Below are 17,294 nucleotides of genomic sequence, written 5' to 3'. Positions count from 1 at the left end.
TCCACTGCAGGCTGAAGACACATCTCTTCCAACTACACCTTGGTTAAAAAGATGATGTCTAATAACCATCGTCAACTGTATGTGTTTATATTTGAAAAAATAATTAAAAATAACATTAAGTTTAGTAGCACTTACATGTAGCACTTGCAGTTTTTCTTTTTGAAGACTAACTGTACATGCTTAATTCTTGTTGTTGTGGTCACTGGATATCCTAAGAAAACTGTTGCCTGAAATATGACATTGTTTGCTCATGTACAGATACATGAGCAAATAATGTCAAACAATGGCAGAACCAGGCTCAGTGTGGATGGCCTCTGCCAGGACCAGTTGGGGTGATGGAGAAAGAACAAGTAATATAGGGGAACAAGGAAATAAAGGGGGGGGGGGGGGGGGGGGGTGAGTCACAGTGTCAAGTCAAGGGCTTGAATCCAGTCCGGGAATCTCCACATGGACGTTCGCATGGTCTTCCAAGGGTGCGGTGGTCCCCCCGGGGACTCCTGCCTCTCTCATGATCCAACATGTGCAGTAACAGGACCCATGGCTCCAAAGGTGGGAGGTCCTCAGGTGAGACTGTTGGTGGTTGCGTGACCCTCCATGTCAGCCCTGCAACAGACCGGCGACCTCACTAGGTCCATCCCACATCAGGACCCAAGCCAGGACGGGCTCTGGAGAGCCGCACAGTAAGAACCAAGGAGGGGAGGAGAAGACCCAAGGATTACAGATATGTCATAAGATATAACAAAATAAACCAGGCAGAGAGTGAAGAAGAGAGAGGAAGATAAAAGATGCTGGTGCCTGATGGGGGATCCCCCAGCAGTGTAGGCCTATAGCAGCATAGCTATGGATGACTATGATTCAGGGTAGAGCTAAAAGCTTTATCAAAAAGGAAGGTTTTAAGTCTAGCCTTAAATGTAGAGACTGTGTCTGCCTCCCTCACTGAGAGTGGGAGCTGGTTCCAAAGGAGAGGAGCTTGGTAACTAAAAGTTCTACCACCCATTATAGTCTTAGTAACTCTAGGCACTACAAGGAGCCCAGAGTTTAGGGAGCGAAGTGGTCTGTGGGGGCAGTAAGGGGTTAAGAGCTCTTTAATATATGATGGGGTCTGATTGTTGAGGGCCTTATAAGTTAGTATGAGGATTTTGAAATCTATCCTCTGTTTAACAGGGAGCCAGTGAATTGAAGCTAAGACAGGAGTAATGTGATCTCGTCTTCTGGTTCCTGTCAGTACTAATCCAGCAGCATTCTGCACCAGCTGAAGGGTTCTTAAGGATCTGCTGGGACATCCTGATAATAGGGAGTTGCAGTTGTCTAGCCTATACGTAATAAAGGCATCAAATCAGTTTTTCACAATCCTGTTTTGACAGGATGTGTCTGATTCTCTTTATATTACGCAGATGAAAGAAAGCTTTTCTGGAGGTTTGACAAATTTGTTGGGTAAATGACAGATCTTCATCAATGATAACTCCTAGGTTCTTCACAGTGGAGTTCGGAACCAGGCGGATATCATCTAGGTTAACCGACTGGTTAGACAGAGTTTCTCTGAGATGCCTCGGACCCAGGATTATGACCTCAGTTTTGTCTGTGTTTAACAATAAGAAATTCTGGGTCATCCAGGCCTTGATGTCTTCAAGACAGTTTTGAAGTCGAATTAAATGGTTCAGTTCGTCTGGCTTCATAGATAAATATAACATAGGTGACAGTTTGTGACTGAGTGTTTGGGGGGTAAAGGTGAATTGTCTCTCTGATAGTTTCAATTTTATAAGTGAAGAAGTGAATAAAATCATTGCTGCTCAATGACAATGGGATTTTTGGTTCAATAGAGCTGTGGCTCTTGGTCAGCCTGGCTACAGTGCTGAAGAGAAACCTGGGGTTGTTCTTATTGTCCTCTTATTAGTCTAGAGTAATATGAGGTTCTGGCATGTTGAAGAGCTTTTTTATACAATTCAAGGCAACTCCTCCAGGAAGTAAAATTAACTTCAGAACGGGCGGAGCACCACTTCGTCTCTAACCTCTGTGTTGCCTGTTTTAGGGTCCGAGTTTCAGAAGTAAACCACGGAGTGAACCTCCTCTGAAAAAGAAGTTAATTCATCAGAGGAGCAATACTATCAAGGACAGTTTGAAGTGATGAGGTTGTATTATCCGCTTAGTTATCGAGTTCTGCAGGAGCGAGGTTGAAAAGATTGTCACGCGTTTTATTTAAGCATGGCTGCAGAATAGAGGGAATTATCTCCTTGAATTTATCAATTTTGTTATCGGACAGTAACCGACTATGGGAGAATTTTTGACTCGCCTGAGTACAGTTGCTAGTCATAAATTCAAATGAGAGAAGGAAATGATCTGACAATAAAGGGTTGGAATCACACACTACTAGATTCTCAACTTCAATGCCATGTGTCAGTATGAGGTCTAAGGTGTGGTTTAAGTTATGAGTTGGTTTATCTACGTGCTGACTGAAACCAAATGAATCTATCAGAGAGTTAAACGCACCTCGAAGGCTATCATTGGCTTCATCAACATGAATGTTAAAGTCACCCATGGTGATGATTTTATCTGCGCTAAGGACAAGTTCTGACAGAAATTCTGCAAATTCATTTAGAAACTCTATATAAGCAGCGCAAATTCATTTAGAAACCCTATATAAAGGATGGTTAAATAAACAGGTTTATGTTGTTTGAGGGTTGGGTGGGGAAGACAAAGGGTGAGGCTTTCAAATGATGAATGAATGTTATTTAACTCGAGGGGTGATTGTAAAGTAAGAGTTATAAATTGCTGCTACCCCTCCACCTCTACCTGTACTTCGGGGAACATGAGTATTACTGTGGGTTGGAGGTGTAGCTTCATTTAGGATCACAAATTCGTCCTGTTGGAGCCAGGATTCTGTTATACAGAATAAATCAAATTTGTGATCACTAATCAGGTCGTTGATCAGTAGAGATTTGGACCTGAGTGATCTGACGTTTAGTAAGCCACATTTCATTTTACTATGTTTATATTCTCTGTCTTGATTTTTACTAGGTTACTGTGGACTGCTCCTCTCCTTCCTATCTGTCTAATGGGGACATTATGAGTTTTGGAGCGCAGATACAGTCGTTATCATAGATGTAGGTGACTGATCATGAAGCGCAGAGAAGTGTGTAGGACTGCAACTCTGCTGCCTGGTCTCAACTCTGAATTGTCCATCCAAAGTGGGGTGGGCGCCATCTCTCCTCATAAGACCAGGCTTTCCCCAGAATTTTGGCCAATTATCTATATAGCCCACATTATTGTCCGGGCACCACTTCGACAACCAGCTGTTAAATTGATGCATGCGACTAAACTTGTCATCACTACTTATATTTGGCAGGGGGCCAGAGAAGATTATGGTGTCGGACATAGTTTTGGCGTATGTACACACCAATTTAACATTAATTTTAGTGACCTCCGACTGACGCAGGCGGGTGTCATTACTGCCAACGTGGATAATAATCGTATTAAATTTACTGTTACGTTTAGCCAGCAGTTTAAGATTTGACTCTATGTCCCCAGCTCTGGCCCCGGGGATACACTTACTGTACAGTTTTTCTGAATTGCTCAAACACTAATTTCTGTTGTGTGAATCAGTTGCTCAGTTGTCTAAACTCATTCACTGAATTGAGCATCATTTTGACAAAACCATAAACTATCTTCACCTAGTAAAACACTATTTGCAGATCTCAGTCCTTCCTTCTGCAAAACTCTAAACACATTCTCTTGCAATAAAACACAGTTTTCACTGTGATGCACTTGTGATGCATAATGGTAAAAACCAGTGGCAAAATATGAACACAAATGAAACACACGTGTCATTCACTGAACACAACGATTCAAAATTGATCACATTTGTTTCTCTTCATGTCATGACAACATGACAACCAATATAAGCCAGTTCAGAGTGCAAGCAGGTTGGATGACATGCTCATGACAACAATGGATCAGAGACACAGAGGACGAGTGTGTGTAAGAGGAGGTAGAGGCGGAGGACAAGAAGGAGGCAGAGGAAGAGGAGGGAGAGGAGGACGAAGAGTGGCAATTTCTGATGGTGGTACAGTAATATAACACTGTGTGCTGCTATAAGCACCCGGGGTGTTCTTCACCATCATGCCACTCTGGGGCCATGTACTGTAACACCCAGCACCTTCTCACCTTTCTTGGTGGTCTTAAAGATGTGTTGTCTGCAAATGAACGGCAGGAACATGAGATGATTGAGCGGCCTATGTTATGATTTGGGACAATGTTAGTTTTCACCGTGCTGTCCAAGTCAAAGAATGGTTCAATATGAATCAGAATATCATTATAGTAACATATACCTGCCACTGTACTCTCCCTTCCTCAATGCAATAGAGGAGTTTTCCTCCACTTGGACATGGAAGGTGTACGAGCGACAGCCCTACACCAGGCTTACAGTAATCTTCTTGAGGCCATGGAACTAGCCTGTGATGACATTGGTGATCCCTTAGTTATGCTGCTATAGGTCTAGACTGCCGGGGGAACTCCCATCATCCACTGAGCACTTCTTTACACTCTCTACTTCCAGAGTCCCTCTCTCTCTCTTTTTCTCTCTCATGTCAGATGTCTCTGACCCCGGAACTTCAGGACAACTTTACCATTATAACTATTATTAATTACAATATTTCCGTAATGAATTGTTATTTGAATTGTGACCGTTTTCAATAATAATTAATAAGCCTTTACACTTTTGTTTACATTTGAACTAGTCAGATCTGACACCTGATGGTGCTCAAGTGTTCCCAGTCTCTCTTTCCTCTCTCTCTCCCCCTCCTCCTACTCCCCACTATCACGTCACAGGGGCTCTCACCACAGCAACCAGAGACTATTTGGGTTTTAACATCATTTATTACGTCAAACAAAAACCTGCCAAAATACAAACTTAAAGAGTCCAGCAGTTTCTGCTGGTGCTTGGCTTTAGAGCTCTGTTGTCTCTCTATCACTCAGTGACTTAGTCAGACTTAGTTATTGTTTACCCGAGGCAGCTGAGGCCCTGTCCTTTTGTACCAGAGGATCAATCAGCTAATGGCTCTCACCTGCGCTGATTGCTCCTCTGGTCCAGGTGAAGGCGCTCTCCAAGCTACCTCCACACAGTTCCATGGTTAATCAAAATTTCTTGGCCAGTCCATAGTACATGAGGTTCGTGTCTGATCCTGAATCCACCAACACCGGCAGCTGCAGAGAGAGAGAGAGGAAGAAGACACAGTAACCAGAACATTCAGACATGAGGGATTTGAAATAAAGTGTCTCTGGCTCACCAGTGCCCTCGTCAGTGATGAGTGTTGTGGAACATCTGCTGATCAATGGTCAACTCATCAGTGAAGAAAGCGTTCAGGAGCCCTTTGACATCTTATGCTGAAATATTTATTGAAGCTTGGCCAAGGAGAAATTCATCCACACAACATCTGTGCATGATGCTCTCTCATATTCTGAAGTCTGCTGTCCTGCAGTCACACTTTAAACCCCAACAGATCATTCAATCTATGGCTCTGCTAGTTCCTAAACGATCCTAAACATGTATCTAGTCATGGAGATAGTATTGCCTGCATACGCAGTCTCATATCTGTGATGTGTAGGGAGTGAAGGCTTTGACCTTGCCAAGCTCTCGCATTTCCCCAACACAACAGCCTGTTGCACTATGCCCCAGAGAGGACAAGAGACAGTGTCTATGAAAATTCTACAATGAGCAGCAAAGACAAAAAGAGCCCGATCTTTTAACAGGCATAAGGCGAGGATATGTCCTGACTGCCTGCAGCAGAAGCATCTGCCCTCCTGGAATCAATGTCGGCGCTCCGTAGCTGAGCATCCTAACTGAATGGGTTCCAACGCTCCTTCAGGGAATAATGCCCTGGTAGCTTCAGCGCTACGCAGGGATGGGGAGTCGGAGCTGCGCTCGCTGTCTCCTTCGGTGCTGTGTGGAAACACAGTCGGAGCCGCGCTTGCCACCCCTTTCAGCTTTGTGTGGCAAGTGGGAGCAGGAGCGGGCCACGACCGGGCCGGCAGATGCTCGAGCAGTGTCGTCTTGCTCTGGAATGCCTCCATCACCTGGTAAATGAGCTGAAATCCGCTGCCGCTGAAGTATGAGGTGAACCAGGTGACGGTCGACGTGGGAGGGTGTGAAATGTCCAGGCTCTGGATCTCTCTCTTGGTCAGAAAGTCTCTTATCAATGTGGATAGCAATGGCTATCAGCAAGTCTAAGTCACTGGGTAAGTGGAGAGGTTCCTCTCTACCCAGAGAGACGTGCTGAAAAATCCTGCTGAATGTGGTGGTGAATGTTTGGAGGCTCTCACACACCGGCGACCTGCAGCTCCACTCATGTGGCCCACGCCTCCGCCCATCCGCTGAGGTGGGAGATGATGAAAGTGATGCGGGCTCTGTCGGTTGAGAAGGCTGGAGCCTGCAGCGCGAAATGGAGTTTGCAGCGCGACAAAAAAGACCAGCAGTCACCAGAGTTCCCGGAAAACCTCTCCGGATGGGAGAGTCTAATCATGGAGACACTGGGTGACATGATGGACGAGGACAAGGGCAAAGCTGAGGTTTCAGCAACTGTAGTGGAGGGAAGCGCCATGGTGGACGCCTGACCGCTCGCTGCTTCGCTGGAAACGTTTGTCTCATGGAGTCGCTTCACATGCTTAGTGAGGGAGGTAAGTTGCTCACCAAATGATCAGTGAACCCCTCTCTCAGGCTCCTTACTTCCTCCTCCTGTCTCATGATCTTCTCTCCATGCGCTTTGATGGCGTTGCACCAAAGATGCTGGTAAGCTACGTACGAGACGAGACGAACTGGCACAGGACAGTGAGAGAAGCAGACCATATATACTAACTGAACTGAAATGAACTACACACAACTGAAACAAATTAGAGAAGGGAAGGTAATTAGTGACACAAACAAGGGCAGGAGTGAAGTCACCTTAAGAGACAGAGACAAGCGTGAGTATCAAAGTAAAACATGAAGTGACATAAAACATGAAAAAGGAAATGCTGTGAGTATGTGTGTAAGCATGACACACCCTCTACTAACCTGTAAAATACAATGTGAATGCAGCAGCAATGAAGACAGACCATACAGTTCATCATCCAGACTGCATCTGACATGTGGGCGGAAGTTACCCCCAAAGAGACAGTCAGGGGTGCAACTGCTCCGGTGCCAAATGTAGCACCTGAGTACTGCTGTCATTTACAATTCTCTCTATGATGCATTGTTGTGGTTAAAAATTAAGTTCCAATCGTGGTCCAAAAGTCCAAAAAATTCAGTCCAATTAAAGGCAGGAGAAGTCAACTTAAAAGCAGCAAAGTTTTATTGTCGACAAGAAAACCCGAGAGCATTCAGTAGCGAGCCGGAGCTGCATCAGAAAAACTCTGACTATCAGTCGTGTTGCTCCGCTTTATCTATCATTAAAGGCCACGCCTGTTACTAATCTAACTGGTCTATCATTACATCTATCAATCAGGGTCTGACCTTGTGATCTAATCTTATTGGTTAGGAGGAGGGTCTAACATTGCGACCTTCAAGCATCAAGGTTACTTTAGTACTTTGGACTTAAGTTTACCCCTAGAAAACCTCCCAACACCTGGGTTGCTTTTTTTTGCCTTGAAGCTGGGACTCCTCTATGGAGGGCCCTCACCGTACCATGGGGAGTCTCTTTTTCTTGTCAAAGTTTTATTTACTCTTGACACCATTATATCTGTCCAAACCGTTTACTATTTTTTACAAGATAGTTGTCTCTGATTTGACACCATAATATTTCATTTTGTCAGACTGCCCTTTTTTAAAAGATTAACATTTCTTCACACAAGTTATACATACACTACATACTGATTGTTACACATAGAGTATAAAGTGTATATATTGACATTCATATTGTGACATTGTATAGTGACCAGAAATTACACTACAGCATGTGAAACATAAAATAATGTGACTAGGGCGTATATTATTAGGAATAATAGTAGACCCTGAAAATCACAAAAACTAGTGTTGATGTAATTAAATCAAATATTTTAGGTCATACCACATTAATGTCATAATAACAACTGAATGTAGTTCACTTATTCTTTGTTTTGTCTACAGACAGTATGATCTAACAGATGTGAAAACATCATGAGGATTATTCTACATTAGATTTCTGCCAATAGTTCATTTTCATCTAAATCTTACTCACTGGACCATTAAACAAATTTCCAAATTTTCACAAAACTGAAAATTCGGTTAGAATTTAAGTACATTTTTAAAACATTAAGGATTACCTGCGCTCTTTTGTGACTTGCTCTTGGCAGGGGTATTTTGAGGAATAATCGAAGCCAGCTTCCTTAGGGATATCCTCGCTATAGTTGATATAATTGAAATAAAACATATTGATGAGCAACACTTCCTCAATTATATTTGAATGGACCTCTCTGATGTAGTGGTGCTCACCTCCATTTCTGCAACAACCCTGTGAAATCCAACAGGCTCTTTTTCTCTTTGCTGCCACCAGGTGTCAGCATTTCTCCCTAACATCCACTCTATTGGCTACATTGAGGATCCCTGAAGCAGCTTGTGCACTGTCAAGTTGAAGTTGAGGATAAATCGTATCTTTTTAGATGCACGTGCATCTCTCTTTTTAGCTTTAAATGGGCTGAGATGAAGGCTAATCTATCAGAGGACTATTTGTAAAGGGTGTGCTGTCTGAGGTTTTATATAGATGATGAGGTAAATTCAACAGTGTTAGAAAAACCTGTTAAAAGTTTAGGTGGGTGGTTAAATGCACTACAACAGGTAGTGGATGGTATTTGGAGAATAGAGAAGTCAGGTTTAGAAGGAAATCTCAAATGTGGTACCTGCAGTTTTTTGCTGCCACAATTGTTGTGGCCATTGATCATGGGTGTATCTATTTGAAGAGAAGAAGGAATTCTGGTGCTCCTTATAACCACGGAGGATTTTAAATGTGCAAAAGCAAAGTTGTAGGTGGGGGTAGTTGGTTTAAACATTGCAACAGCTGCAGGTGTAAACTGGATGTATAGGGGCAAAAGCATGCTGCACGCAACAAAACTATTTCACACTTATAAAGTCTCCTGCACAGTCACATTCCTGAGTAAAGGTATAACTCTTCAGTCAGACTATGACGGATGTCACATTTTTGCTTGAGTACATACTGAGCCTGGATCTGTTTGTGAACCTGGATCACAAACTCTCACTCTACATTAAAGTAAATTAATAAATCAATGAGGACATTTATGCATGGAAGCTACAATACCATCAGTGAGCAACAAATAATCTGGTGAATTCAACTCCTGTCATCTTATTGCTCCTTCTCATGTGAGGAAAGTTGACAGCTTACTGTCAGTAGGAGTTGACCTGGTTGTTGACAGGGTTGTGTAGTTGAGAGACTTGTTGGTAACTCAAACATAGAGGGGCTGGTTTAATGCCTGTAGAGGGTTCACATTGATGAGTGATGCATCAGGCTAAAGTGAGATGGCAGCCTTGACAGGACTGTTACTAGATGTTAAGAGAAGAAATCAGGAGCTCAGGGGATCATGTCAGGATTTACATCATTTCTGGGTCTTGTCGTGAATAGAACAGATGTTTTGTATTTTTATAGTTACATGACGATGACAATGATGTTGGGTCACTTCAAATGTTGCCGCCGCTATGAACTGTGGGATGTCATTTTCTCCTTTCCTTTCGTAAAGGATGACCCTGTGTTTCCTCTGCTAAAAGAGATACGATAGAAATCAATGAAGCTTCTTTCCTTTTCATTTAGAGAATCCAAGCAGCTCTTATCATGGCAGCTGCTGAAATACTTGACCAGGAGAGTGGAGCTGTTACTTAAACCCAGTGAATCCACACCCACATGTTCCAGAACCCCCCGTGTGGGTGAACACAGGCTTTTTAAATTCTGTTATTGAGTTACACATATGGAAGAATTCATTTTGAAGACAACAGGGATTATAGTTTGTGTCACAGTTATGTATTTTCAGTGTTCCTCTCATGTTCCCTTCTGCCTTCCTCTGTGCTCCACCCTGTGATTCTCCTGTGTTGTTCTCTGTGTCCCTCTCCTGAGTTCCCCTCCTTGTCCCTCGCTATGTTCCTCCCTGTGATTCTCCTGTGTTGTTCTCTGTGTCCCTCTCCTGAGTTCCCCTCCTTGTCCCTCGCTATGTTCCACCTGGTGATTCTCCTGTGTTGCTCTGTGTCCCTCTCCTGTGTTCATCCCTGTCTTGGTTATTGTATTTTGTTCTCGTTGATAAGTTTGTTCAGTGCTTCCTGTTTTATTTTGTAGTCCTTGCTCCCTGTGTGTTTTCACCTGTTGACTTCCTGCCCTCATCAGGTTCACCTGTTTGTCTTGTGCCACCTGTCCCCAGTTACTCATTAGTTCCAGTGTGTATTTAAGTCTTTGTGTTCCCCCATGTGGTTGTTGGTACGTCGTCGTCATTTCTGGTCTGGTCCTGTCCGTCATCTAGATTCTGGTTCTGTCTGTTCATGTGTCCCGTCAGCTCTCGTCACGTTTCCTCGTAAGTTTGTATCCTGCCCTGTTCTGTGTTCCACTCCTGTTTTTGAGTGCGACTTTTGTTTCTTGGAGATTTCTTTTGTTAAGTTTACCCCTGTTAAATAAAATACACTTTTTGTTAAACCTTATTTAGTTTCTGCGTTTCGGTCCTCCCCTTCTCACGTCACCCCCCACTCGAACCCTGACAGTTTGCAGTGTTGGGCAGTAGCGTCGCTACAAGTAGCAGCGTTACTAGTTTAACTACATTTCTCAGTAGCGTGGTGGTAGCGTCGCTGTTTTCTGAATCAAATAGCTTTTCAGTAGCTTAGCTCTTTTATTAACCAAGTAGTGCGGTAGCGTCCACACAAGCTACATTTTTACAAACATCTCTGAAGCTCAGGGTAGCGGAGCTTTCTGCTGCAGTTTGAAATAAAAGGATCAGTCAGTGACGCCACCGCCATACACGGCCGTGTATGTGGAGCCGACAGAAGCACTTCCGTATGACGGTGACATCACGGACCAATCCTTGGGCTGGCTACAACGTCTCTGCTGCAGGGGAATACAGACAAGTTAGCTTGCTTGAGTGAGTTACGTTACTTGATGGAAAGATGGCAGAGGGTGAGGAGGACGGAGACGAATTGATCCCGAGGGAGTCGCCGTGGCCGTACCTCGAGAAATACATGAGTTTGAATGAAACAACAGAGAAAAATTATGTGTTCAGGTGCTTGCTGTGCAACCCCAAGAAGAAGCTGCTCTCAACGTCCAAGACTTCGAACACAAATTTAAGAACACACATTCAGGTGATTCCAGAATAAGCTAACACAACCATCGCCAACCAAGCTAATTATCACAAGTCAGTGCAGTCTGCAAACACCAGCTAACAACTTGCAAAAGACAAACTTAAATAATAAACAAATACAGTAACGTTACATATAGGAGGTAAGAGGTGGGGAAATGAGGGAACAGAGAAACACAAAATCAAAGTATGGTGGTTAGTCAAAATTATTAGCTTAAAATGTATGTAGATATAGCTACTAGTACAGAGTGGGCCTAAAAATACCACTTTTGAAACTGCCAGTTATATGGGATACTGGTAGATGGATAGAGTACTTTATTAATCCCAAAGGGAATTTAAAGTGTTACAGCCACTTGACATGATTCAAAATACAAAAACAATGAGGTAGGTAAAAGAAACAAATACAATTAAAAGGCTGAATTATATAAATAACTAAATAGACTAACTCAAATATAAAATATAAATATAAAAGCTGAAACTAGAATACAGCCTAGAGAACCCTAACAAAAACTATAACTATAATATACTATTTGCTGAGTATACACTGTTTAATTATGTTAATGTGCTACAGTGTAGGACACTGTACATTAGTGCAAGTCAGGTGGATATTGTTATGGTAGTAAGGTGCATGATTGTCCATGGATGTTAGAATTAAGTGTGCATTGATAGTTGAATAATACAATATACAAAATTGTAGAATTTTATTTCTTTTGTAGAGGGTCCACCCAACTAACATGGCCTCCATGGAAATGGAATGTGAGCACGCCAGGAAAAGGAGCACGACCCAGAGTGAGGAGGAACACCCTGTTCCCCTCATACAAGGCAGTGTAGCACAGTATTTCAGGGGTAGTACCCCCACCATAACCCAAGAGCGATTTGACAAGTTGATCCTTAACTTCATCATTCAAGGACTGCATCCACTTCACACTGTGGAGAGACCAGAGTACAGGGATTTATTCAGAGAGATTTTATCCTCCAGGCATTTGATTTCAAGGAGAACATTGGGAAGAATGCTTGAGGATGAGCATTTATCAATGAAAAGCAAACTGACTGAGACTTTGTCCAAACAGAACCATGTATGTACCACAACAGATGCATGGTCATCAAACAACAAAAGCTTCCTTGGGGTGACTATCCACTGGATAAACCAAGAAACCTTAAGCATCTGCTCTGGGGCATTAGCCTGTCGCAGGATCATAGGGTGCCACACATATGATGTTTTGGCTGAGATGTTGGAAGACGTGCACAGAGATTTCAACATAAAAGACAAGGTGACCGTTACAACCACAGATAATGGTTCAAATTTTGTGAAGGCTTTCAGTGTCTTTGCAGAAGTTCAAAGAACCATTCAAGACAGAGACGAAGAGTATGAGTGTAATGGGGTCAATCCTTAATAAAAAGTTTAAGTTAAAACAGGATATTTTTAGCGGTGTTATTTCCCCTGTTATGCTTATGGTATTTTAGATATAAAAACACAGCGCTAATTTACCTGACAGGACGGCGATGCCTATAGGATGCGGGGAGTCGGCGAAGGCTATTTAAGGACGCCGTAGTCGCTGTCTCTCTCTCTCTCTCTCTCTACTGCCGGTCCGGTGAGGTAGTTTAGCGTGCGCGCAGCAGGTGTGGACGCGAATTGTTTGTTGCGAGGCCAGCGTACAGCCGCGTGTGTGTGTGCGTCGCCACACATGCACACTGTGTCTCCTCCAGTTAGCGTGTCCCCACAAACTCAGAACAATACCTGTAAGTAATGCGCCTGAACATTTATTCGGAGTTTATACCATTGTGTCTGTGACATTAAGTGTAGTTGTCTTTTCCTGTTTTAGTATTTGTCGTCAAGACAATAAGGACGGTGGGGTCTCCGCTGTATTTTAATGCTCTGAAGGTATGTCATAATGTGTTATGTTTGCAAATGATTTGAAACATTTTGATGTATTTGTTTAATAATTGTGTGACCAAATGACATGCTTGTTTTGTAGGGCTGCCTTCTGGCAGAATATTTATGGTCACTGTTTTTTCCCACATTTAGATTTCATTTAGATTATTTGGCCTTGTTTAGAATTAGTTTTATTTCTGATTAATTTGTTTTATTTCTGGTTTCTTTGTTTTGTTTTATTTTGTTCTTGGTTTTGTGGGCAAGGTGCAATATGACTGACGGGTACTAGGCAATCCAGGTGTAAATGGCTTGAATATTAGTGAGTTATTGGCTCCGTAAACTTGAGGCCCTCTTCTGTGATTTTATTGTATTATATCGCTTGCTGTGCTAATCCACTGGTGGAATTACACCATTGTTAGGATTCTTAAAGTGTGCTGTGCTTGTTTTATGCATGATGATTTAACTTGTTGAATTGGGTCTTGAGCCGTTAATTTCTCTCCTTTTAAACTGTTATTTATATGACGTACAAGCCAGTACCCTATACTTTGCACTTGATCCTGTGCTGTTTGATCAGTCTTTTTAAATAATTGTCCGACTTAAATAAATTGTTAATCTTTTGGAATCATCAGCCTCCCGTCCCGTTTATTCTGGATACATTTGGTGAACCTGATTGGCATTTAACTGTCTCGCTAAACTTTCGATCACTACAGAATTGGCGTTGTTGGCAGGATCGGCGGCTGAATATAAAGATTTTGGTTTATTTTCAATATTCTTTTTATTTTTTTATTGTGTTTTGTTTTTGGCCCTATTAATTGGTAGGAACCACGCCAGAGTGGGAAAAAACAGTGGCTGGTCTACAGGTGAAGAGGACCACAGGCTGATTTGAAGATCTCTCAACACACTGACTGCCCATTGGGAGGATGGAAGAAGTACAGGCCCTTATGGAACAGCTGCAACAGCTGAAAGCAGCCAATGAACAGTTGAGAGAGCAGTTGCAGAACCAATCACAGTTACCTGAACCAGTTCCAGGGCCATCCACTGCTTCTCCTAATGTGGTTCCAGCAGGCAGTCTAGCCTGTGATGCAACCAACCTCCGTTATGTTTACGTACCTAGAGAGCGTAAATGCCCCAAGTTCACTGGTAAAATGTCAGTTGATCTGTTAACAGTTGAACAATGGATTGAAGAGGTACATAGATGTCTGGAGGTTAGGCATTTGCCAGTTCTTGAACAGTTGCTGTTTATTACAGACCATTTAGATGGAGGTGCAAAGTCAGAGATAAATTTTCACTCTCGTGCTGACAGAAATACTCCTGAAAAAATCTTTCAGATTTTAAGAGAAAACTATAGTTGCGCTCAGTCCTATGTTGCAGCCCAGTTACAGTTTTTCCAACGTACTCAGCGAGAGGGTGAATTTTTGCGTGATTACTCGCATGCTCTTAAGTCCTTAATGGACTTAGCAATACGTAAAACGCCTGGTGGTATCCCCAACTCTGATGTCCTGTTGCGTGATCAGTTTGTTGAACATGTGCTGGATGATATGTTGCGTAGAGAGTTGAAGCAGCATGTGGTCCAACAACCAAGTATTTCTTTTGTAAACCTTCGGGCTATTGCTATTAGATGGGCAGAAACAAGTAGACAGGGAGGTAAAATTAGATCTCGGGTCAACTCTTGTGACTCATACTCTCAGGCAGTGGATAGATCCGAGGGTAGAACAAATGCGGTCACTGCTAGCTCTAATGATGAAATGGCCGAGATAAAAGAGTGCCTTCGCAAACAACAAGCTCAATTAGATACTATCATGAAGCATGTCACTGCCCAGTCCTCTCAGCCTACTCAGAGCGATGTAGCCCTGACCCCAGCTAAACAGTTACGATTTCCAACAGATAGCAAATTAATTTGTCACCGTTGTAATAGAGCAGGCCACATAGCCAGGTTCTGTAGGGTAAACCTAACTGCTGCTAAGACCCGTGAAGGATCTGTTTTTGAAGTGGGGGTGCACAGACAGGTAGGGGGAGGGGGTTCTGATTCTCAGCCATCGGGAAACTAGGCCCCTCTGGTGCAGAGAGTCAGGCATCAGAAAAGGGTTTTGTGGACTCACCTGAAGACCGAATGGATGATCACTCTCGACTTATAGGAGATTGCCCAGTTGTGAAAATCAGCATGGGGGGTGTAGTGGTGCCCTGCCTTTTGGATACCGGGTCAATGGTAACCACGATCAGAGAAAGCTTTTTTGAGAAACACTTCAGGTCACAGGGTGTCGGGCTTCTAAAGAAATGTCACTGGTTACGTCTTAAGGCAGCCAATGGCCCTAAAATCCCTTATCTAGGATATATGGAGCTCAATGTCACTGTTTTGGGTAAAACCCTCCCTCAAATGGGCGTGCTAGTTGTAGAGGACCCCCTAGATGATCCTATACCACAGCAGCAGGCAGTATCTGGCCTTTTGGGAATGAACATCATTCGCCACTGTTACCGTCTGCTTTTTGAACAGTATGGACCTCGTCTTTTTGAGTCACCTGTCCTACAAGCTGCTAGTAAGGAGTGGAAAACAACTCTTTCTATGTGTCATCGCATTGAGGCTTTAAACTCGCAGGGGCGCTTGGGTATAGCCAAAGTCCGAGGTCGAGCTGTTCGTGTTCCTGCTGGTTCCCTGAAATGGATAAGCACTTTCTGTCCCTGCACTTTCAACACCACCCTCCCATTAGTGCTCCTGGAACCCCTAGCAAAAGGAAATCCTCTCCCATCAGGTGCCCTTGTATCTGCAGCCCTTCTCTCTGTCCACCAGGGCAAGGTGGACATTCCTGTAGTCAATGTGGGAACTGAAGATGTTTGGCTGCAACCTCATACACAGCTGGGTGAGCTGCATGTGGTTGAACTGCAAAGATCGGAGAGCTCTATCCTTATCAGGGAAATGGACGACCAGAACACGCTGGCAGTGATTCAGGAGGTGACTGCAGTGTGTCCCCCATCCATTGATCTGTCTAGGCTGTCATGGCCTAATCTTTCCTCCGAGCAGACGAAACAATGCATAGAGCTTTTGCAGAAGCATGTCACAGTTTTCAGTCAAGGAGAGGGAGACCTAGGATGTACCACACTGGTAGAGCATGAAATTCCTATAGTGGACGATGGCCCAGTTAGGCAACGCTATCGCAGGCTCCCGCCGTCACAGTATGAGCAAATCAAAACTCACATTCAGGAGTTGTTGGATAGAGGGGTTGTACGTGCAAGCTGCAGCCCATACTCCTCTCCGATCGTGGTAGTTTTTAAAAAAACTGGAGAAATTCGCTTGTGTGTGGACTACAGGTTGCTCAATGCCAAAACAAGGAAGGATGCTTATCCGCTGCCCCGAATCGAAGAATCCTTAGATGCCCTCACAGGCGCTCAGTGGTTTTCAACATTGGATCTTGCAAGCGGGTACAACCAGGTACCCATGGCAGAAAAGGACAAAGCAAAGACTGCTTTTTGCACCCCTTTTGGACTCTTTGAGTTTAATCGAATGCCGTTTGGGTTATGTAATGCCCCTAGTACGTTTCAAAGGTTGATGGAGAGGATCTTTGGAGACCAAAGTTTTCAGTCCTTGCTTTTATATCTGGACGATATTGTTATCTTTTCAAAAACTTTTGACCAGCATCTCCAACGTCTCGAGTTGGTTCTAACTCGTCTCAAAAAGCACCATCTGAAATTGAAGCTAAGTAAATGTCATTTTTTTCAATCTGAGGTCAAATACCTGGGTCATGTCATCTCAGCATCTGGCGTGGCCACTGACCCTTTTAAGATTAGTGCAGTGGCTGAATGGGCACAACCCACTACATGTACAGAGCTTCAATCATTTTTGGGATTCGCATCCTATTATCGCCGCTTTGTGGAAGGTTTTGCGAGATATGCAGCCCCCCTCCACCAGTTGGTGGCCGAAATGGATGGAACAAAGAAGAAACGCAGAACCCTTGGTAAAGCCGTTATAGGCGACCGTTGGAGTAATGACTGTGAAAATGCTTTCCAAACACTCAAGAAACTGCTTGTGACAGCGCCAGTTCTGGGATATGCTGACTTCACCAAACCCTTTGTCCTTGAAATCGATGCTAGCCATGCTGGACTTGGTGCTGTGTTATCACAGGACCATGATGGAAAACGGCGA

General features: G+C 43.5%; 1 long non-coding RNA gene across 1 annotated transcript; it reads left to right on the top strand.

The window, feature by feature from the left end:
- Positions 1-12,663: 12,663 nt before the first annotated feature.
- LOC138409437 (uncharacterized) lies at positions 12,664-15,436 on the top strand. Its single transcript, XR_011242712.1, has 3 exons — positions 12,664-13,026; positions 13,110-13,168; positions 13,263-15,436. It is a non-coding gene; the product is annotated as an uncharacterized lncRNA (long non-coding RNA).
- Positions 15,437-17,294: the final 1,858 nt, after the last annotated feature.

Source organism: Paralichthys olivaceus, chromosome 1, assembly GCF_024713975.1.
Source record: "Paralichthys olivaceus isolate ysfri-2021 chromosome 1, ASM2471397v2, whole genome shotgun sequence".
Classification (NCBI taxonomy): domain Eukaryota; kingdom Metazoa; phylum Chordata; class Actinopteri; order Pleuronectiformes; family Paralichthyidae; genus Paralichthys; species Paralichthys olivaceus.
The sequence above is the reverse complement of the archived record's forward strand: the minus strand, read 5'-3'. Positions and strand labels throughout refer to the sequence as shown.